The 7,545-nt window shown below is 44.1% G+C and overlaps 1 long non-coding RNA gene across 1 annotated transcript; it reads left to right on the forward strand.

Annotated features, from left to right (window-relative positions):
- Positions 1 to 58: 58 nt before the first annotated feature.
- LOC126933627 (uncharacterized) lies at positions 59 to 1,762 on the forward strand. The gene is made up of 2 exons (XR_007718688.1): positions 59 to 284; positions 1,044 to 1,762. It is a non-coding gene; the product is annotated as an uncharacterized LOC126933627 (long non-coding RNA).
- The last annotated feature ends 5,783 nt before the right edge of the window (positions 1,763 to 7,545 follow it).

The following is a 7,545-nucleotide window of genomic DNA, read 5'->3' on the forward strand; positions in this document are numbered from 1 at the left end:
TTGATTCCTAGCGGAAAGTTTGTGTGCGCATGCTCCAAGGAGCCGCGCCCCATCGGCTTCCCTGACAGAAAATCCGCGGCGCATGCTGACAAACCTCTTTTCTTAGGAGACCTGAAGGCTGCTTCCGCTAACCCGGGCTGGCGCTGCTAACCTCACCCAGGGACCCTGCTGTCGGAAGATGTCCAGAGGCACCATCCCTCCTATGAAGAGGGAATACCAGTACAACAGCCACAAGGCATCTTCCTGTGGCTCTCAAACAAAAATACACCGCATTACATCAGCAGGTATTCAGCACCTGGCCCTCTCCAAACGGTGTCTAAATCGAGTTTTAAAAATTAATGTTGGCTGGGCGCGGTGGCTCACGTCTGTAATCCCAGCACTTTGGGAGGCCAAGGTGGGCGGATCACGAGGCCAGAAGATCGAGACCATCCTGGCTAACACGGTGAAACCCCGTCTCTACTAAAAATACAAAATAGCCAGGCGGGGTGGCGGGCGCCTGTAGCCCCAGCTACTCGGGCTGAGGCAGGAGAATGGCGTGAACCCGGTAGGCGGAGCTTGCAGTGAGCCGAGATCGCGTCACTGCACTGCAGCCTGGGCGACAGAGCAAGACTCCGTCTCAAAAAAAAAAAAAAAAAAAAAAAAAAAAAAAAAAAAATTATTATTGTTAGGAGCAGGACAGCGAGGGTGGAAAAAAATTAAAAATTACATTAATTTTTTTCTCTTTTTTAGAAGCGGAGTCTCACCCTGTCCCCAGGCTGGAGTGCAGTGGCGCGATCGGCTCACTGGGATTACAGGCGAGCCACCACTCCTGGCTAATTTTTATTTTAGTAGAGACGGAGTTTCGCCGTGTTGCCCAGGCTGGTCTCTAACTCCTGAGCTCAGGCAATCCACCCGCCTCGGCCTCCCAACGTGCTAGAATTACAGGCGTGAGTCACCCCGCCCGGCCAAATTACGTTAATATTTTATATTGAGGAGGAAGTTGGTTATAAAGGACTTTCAAGCGTGTCAGGGGTTAATAATCTACATATTTTAAAATATTCCAGGTTGGGCGCAGTGGCTCACGCCTGTAATCCCAGCACTATGGGAGGCCGAGACGTGCGGATCATGAGATCAGGAGATCGAGACCATCCTGGCTAACGCGGTGAAACCCCGTCTCTACTGAAAATACAAAAAATTAGCTGGCGTGGTGGCGGGCGCCTGTAGTCCCAGCTACTCGGGCGGCTGCGGCAGGAGAATGGCGTGAAACCAGGAGGCAGAGCTTGCCGTGAGCCGAGATCACACCACTGCCCTCTAGCCTGGGCGACAGAGCGAGACTCAGTCTCAAAAAAAAAATAATGTATTTCATAGACTGCATTGGAGAGAAAGGTGCCAGGACAGAAAAGCCTGAGAGAAACCACCTGTCATTCTTGGAGAAAAGGATGCTCCGGCTTTCCCGATTTGGTTGATGGGATGGAAATTCAACCCTTACAGAAAGACACCACCAATTCCGGAAAGGATGCTACGCCAGTCACGTTTCTACATTTGTGAGAGGTTGAAATCTCCAGAAGTTGCCCAAGGTTTTCAAGCTGAACACGGGAGAAATGACTGTGGATCCTTGAGGACTGTTTTCCTCAATAAGGAGCTGCAATCTTGGCTCCACGACCCTCCCTCCAAAACATCTCGGGTGTCTGGTATCTGGTTATATTGTGGCCTGAGAGAGAAGTTTCTTTAGGGGCCAGTGAATTAAAAAACAAAACAAAACAAAACAAAAATAAAACAAACAGGTCCTACCAACACATTAATACTTTAAATTTCCCTCTTTATAATAGGTTGAAATGTCAGTATCTCTTAAGAACAATGGCTGAACCAAATGTTTCCTCAAATCTCACAGTCTTTCCCACCATTTCAGAAGCTACCTCAGGACTAAGCTCTGATTTTTTTTTTTTTTTTGTTTTTTTGTTTTTTTTTTTGTTTTTAATCTTGCCCAAATTCCTATCTAAGGGGTTTGGGGAGTCATGCCCTACAAACCATAAATTCTCATCAGATGAGTTTTATTTAACCCTATATATGGTGACTTGCTTTCCAGTCTGACTTTGGCATGATATTATGTGACAAAGAAGAAAGTCAAAATATTTTACCCCAAAACATGTTTCTTTGCCATATTTTGAAATGGTCCTGCAAAGCTGTGCTTTGTGGGGGAAAATATGCATCTGTAAAGAATCTCTATTAACGTTGCTAGATCTTTTTCTTCCAGACCCTCCCAAACCTGAAGAGATTGAAAGTCTAGCATCTTTTTAAAGGTCTGAATAGGAAACATTTGTCATCTGTCATCTCTAAGGGCAGCCATTATAAGACTTCAAAAGAACCTTTTGTGAGTTTGGCCTGTGACAGCCCTCAGGAGCTCCTGAGAACATGTGCCCAAGGTGGTTGGGGCACAGCTTGGTTTTATACATTTTAGGGAGGCATGAGACATTAATGAAATACATTTAAGAAATACATTGGTTTGGTTCAGAAAGGCGGGACAACTCAAAGCAGGGACTTCCAGGCTATAGGTAAACGTAAACATTTTCTTTTTCTTTTTCTTTTTTGGGATGGAGTCTCACTTTGTCGCCCAAGCTGGAGTGCAGTGGCACCATCTCTGCTTACTGCAACCTCCGCCACGCCAGGTTCAAGCAATTCTGCCTCAGCTTCCTGAGTAGCTGGGTCTACAGGTGCATGCCTTTTGAACCTTTGAAGAACCTTTTGAAGTCTTATAATCTTTTATCTTAACCTGAACATGTCCTTCCTATTGATCCCAGGTCTTCAGACAATTGTCAACTCAACCAATTGTCAATTAGAAAATATTTAAATTGGCCAGGCGCAGTGTCTCATGCCTCTAATCCCAGCACTTTAAAAGGCCAACGCGGGCAGATTGCTGACCTCAGGAGTTCAAGACCAGCCTGGGCAACATGGTGAAACCCCATCTCTACTAAAATACAAAAAATTAGCCGGGCGTAGTGGCATGCACCTGTAGTCCCAGCTACTCAGGAAGCTGAGGCAGGAGAATTGCTTGAACCCAGGGGATGGAGGTTGCAGTAAGCAGAGATTGTGCCACTACACTCCAGCTTGGGCGACAAAGTGAGACTCCATCCCAAAAAAGAAAATGTTTACGTTTACCTATAGCCTGAAAGTCCCTGCTTTGAGTTGCCCCGCCTTTCTGAACCAAACCAATGTATTTCTTAAATGTATTTCATTGATGTCTCATGCATCCCTAAAATGTATAAAACCAAGCTGTGCCCCAACCACCTTGGGCACATGTTCTCAGGAGCTCCTGAGGGCTGTGTCATGGGCCATGGTCACTCATATTTGGCTCAGAATAAATCTCTTCAAACATTTTACAGAGTTGACTCTTCATCAACATGCCCATAACTGATGAGATGCTTCATCAAAATTCTAGTGGACTGTCTAGTTCAGAAAATGGACCAGCCAGGTTTGCTTAAATGCACCCCTCTACAACTATGTCACTCCTGCTTGGGGCTGGCTAGGTCAGGAGACCTGTCCCTAAACTAATGTACTCCATGTCTCAAGCCTTTTTTTTTTTTGAGACACAGTCTCAGTCTGTCACCCAGGCTGGAGTGCAGTGGCGCGATCTTGGCTTGCTGCAACCTCCGCCTCCCAGGTTCAAGTGATTCTCCTGTCTTGGCCTCCCAAGTAGCTGGGACTACAGGTGTGCACCACCATGCCCTGCTAATTTTTGTATTTTAAGTAGAGATGGGTTTTCACCATGTTGGCCAGGCTGGTCTCGAACTCCTGACCTCAGGTGATCCACCCACCTCGACCTCCCAAAGTGCTGGGATTACAGGTGTGAGCCACCACGCCTGGCCCATGTGTCTTCGTCTTTTTTACTAATATTGATTATAAAATGGGTGAAACTTTGGATAAAATTTCTGCATTAGAATTTCTTTTTATATGTCCTGAAGCTTGTAACTACTTGCTCATGATTTTTTGTGTATGTTTAGCAATGTGCATGTCATTGATGGCCTTTGTAAAAGTATGTTCGACATAGTTGTGGAGACAGAGGTGCAATTAGAGTAGGTTGTAAGAATTAAAAGGAGTAGGCAAAAAGGCATGTGTATACCAGTGGCCTTCAAAGCGTACACAGACTTTCTTCTTAAGGGATCAATTCCCAGATCTTCAGTTTCATATAAACTCTTCCCTAAAATTGACTTGCCTAAAAGCATGTTAAGTGTTGTAGGCACAGCTTCTCTTTTCTTATTTCTGCTTTTACAGTCATCCTTTTTCCAAAAGGAAGGTATATATGTCCTCCTCCTTGTCTAACAATGGCACATTGCCCCAGGGTGTAAAAAAGGTCAAGGGTGACAAGCAGAGACACAATTCAAAGCATTCATGTTAAGAGAGCAGTAACTCCAATGCCTTATTTTGCAAGTCACATTGTTTTGTTTTTGTTTGTTTTGAGACAGGGTCTCTGTTGCCCAGCCTGGAGTGCAGTGGTATGATCTCTGCTCATTGCAGCCTCGACCTCCCTGTTTGAAGGGATCCTCCCGCCTCAGCCCCCCAAGTAGCTGAGACTACAGGCATACAACACGCCTGGCTAGTTTTTGTATTTTTTGTAGAGACAGGATTTTGCCATGTTGCCTAGTCTGGTCTTGAACTCCTGAGTTCAAGCTATCTGCCCACCTCGGCCTCTCAAGGTGCTGGGATTACAGGCATGAGCCACCACACCTGGTTTGAATCTATAATTTCAAAGTTAAAAATTTTTTAAGTCAGAACTATGTAAAAAGTTATGCTTAGAAAAGTCTAGCTTCCTCAGCTCTATCCCTTCCACCTATTCCTTCCTCTGTCCCCCAGAGATAACCTATTTCACTATTTTTGGTACATCTCTGTTTCTGTTTTTTTTTTTTTAGATGCGGTCTCACTCTGTCGCCTGGGCTGCAGTGCAGTGGCGCGATCTCAGCTTACTGCAACCTCCGCCTCCCAGGTTCAAGCGATTCTCCTGCCTCAACCTCCTGAGTAGTTGGGATTACAGTCGCCCACCACTACACCTAGCTAATTTTTTGTGTTGTTAGTAGAGATGGGGTTTCACCACATTGGCCAGGCTGGTCTCGAACTCCTGACCTTGTGATTCGCCCGCCTCAGACTCCCAAAAATGCTGGGATTACAGGCGTGAACCATCATGCCCAGCCACATCTCTGTTTCTTTTTGCAAAAATAAATATATTTGTTTTTGGACTAATGTGGACATATTGTTAATTAAAATAATAAACTGTACTGTTAAAGAGAATCTATTAGATTCTTGTTTGTATTTCTTGAACGAAAGTATCTTGCTCTATATAGTTTTCTTTCCATTTCAATTCACAGAAATCGTCATTGTCCTTTTTTTTTTTTTTTTTTTTTTTTTGAGACAGGGTCTCATTTTGTCACCCAGGTTGAGTGGCATGATCTTATCTCACTACAGTCTCGACCTCCTGGGCTCAAGCAGTCCTCCCACTTCAGCCTCCCGAGTAGCTGGGACCATAAGGCTTGCCACCATACCCGGGTAATTTTATTTTTTGTAGAGATGACGTCTCACTATGTTGCCTAGGCTGGTCTTGAACTCCTGGGCTCAAGCTGTCCTCCCACCTCAGTCTCCCAAAGCGCTGGGATGACAGGAGTGAGCCACTGCGCAAAGCCTGTCCTTGTTTTTTTAATAGCTGTGCAATACTCCAGTGTGCTGATGTCCTATTATTCAACCCAGTCTCTTGCTAATGGACATTTGAGTTGTTTCCACATTATTGCTATTGTGTATAAATAATTCTACAATGAGTAATCTTATGCTCCTATTGTTCTATATTCGTCAAGTTGTATCTTCATAGTAAATTCCTAGAAGTGGCATTACTGGACCAAAAGATAAATATATATGAGCATTTGCTAGACATTGCCAAATTCCTCTCCTTGGAGTAGTACCATTTTGTACTTTTACATTTTTGCCAACATGATAGATAGGAATTAGTATTTCAGCATATTTTAAATTTGCATTTCCCTCATAATGAACATGTTGAGCATTTCATTTAAGGGCCATTCATATGTCTTTTTCTGTGGACAGTCTGTTCATATCTTTTTTTCTTTTTCATAATAGGTTTGTATCTTTTTGTCTTTTTCATCCTGATTTTTTTTTTTTTTTTAGACAGAGTCTCAGTCTGTCACCCAGGCTGGAGTGCAGTGGTGCAATCTTGGCTCACTGCAACCTCCACCTCCCGGGTTCAAGTGATTCTCCTGCCTCAGCCTCCTGAGTAGCTGGGATTACAGGCGCGTGCCACCACACCCAGCTAATTTTTGTGTTCTTTAGTAGAGACGAGGTTTCACCATATTGGTCATGCTGGTCTTGAACTCCTGACCTCGTGATCCGCCGGCCTTGGCCTCCCAAAGTGCTGGGATTACAGGTGTGAGCCACCACACCCAGCCTTTTCATCCTGATTTTTAAAGAACTTGTATATTAGCCTTGCAGTATTTTCTCTCAGTTTGTCATCTTTTCCGACTTTTTTTTTTTTTCCATGAAGTTTTCTTTTTTAAGTAGTTAAGGTTATCAATCTTTCCTCTTATTTTGTTCTCCTACTCCTTGCTTATAAAGTAACTCATCCATATTTTCTTCTATTACTTATATGAATTAATTCTTTACATATAGCTCTCATTTGGATTTTATCCTTGTATATGGTGCCAGGTATAATCCAAATCTGTATTTTTCAAAATATTCAGTTGTCCCAGTGATATTTATTAAAAAGCTATCTAGTGATTTGAGATGCCGCTTTTGCTATATATTAAACTTCTTTATTTTCTTGAGCCTATTTCTAGACTTTCTATTATGTTACAGTAATTTGCCAACACACTCAGTTTTTACTGCAGAGGCTTTATAGTATACTCTTGTATCTTGTAGGACTAGTCTGTCTCTCTGAACTAAACTGAATTTTCTTTTACAAGATTTTCCTAGCTCTTCTTTCATATTTATTTTTTTCCTATGAACTTTATAATCAACTGACCTAGTTCCAGAATAAAAGGTATTTGTAGGCCGGCACGGTGGCTCACGCCTGTAATCCCAGCACTTTGGGAGGCCGAGGCGGGTGGATCACGAGGTCTGGAGATCGAGACCATCCTGGCTAACACGGTGAAACCCCGTCTCTACTAAAAATACAAAAAATTAGCCGGGCGTGGTGGTGGGCGCCTGTAGTCCCAGCTACTCTAGAGGCTGAAGCAGGAGAATGGCAGGAACCCGGGAGGCGGAGCTTGCAGTGAGCCGACATCGCGCCACGGCACTCCAGCCTGGGCGACAGAGCGAGACTCCGTCTCAAAAACAAACAAACAAAAAGAACAAACAAACAAAAAACTGCCCTCTGGACTAAATTTAAGGAAGTGCCATGAGCTAGTAATGAGAAAAATGTTTTTTTTTTTTTTGAAATGGAGCCTCGTGCAGTGGCGCGATCTTGGCTCACTGCAAGCTCCGCCTCCCGGGTTCCTGCCATTCTCCTGCCTCAGCCTCTGGAGTAGCTGGGACTACAGGGACGCGCCACCACGTCTGGCTAATTTTCCGTATTTT

The sequence above is a fragment of the Macaca thibetana genome, chromosome 13, assembly GCF_024542745.1.
Source record: "Macaca thibetana thibetana isolate TM-01 chromosome 13, ASM2454274v1, whole genome shotgun sequence".
NCBI lineage: Eukaryota > Metazoa > Chordata > Mammalia > Primates > Cercopithecidae > Macaca > Macaca thibetana.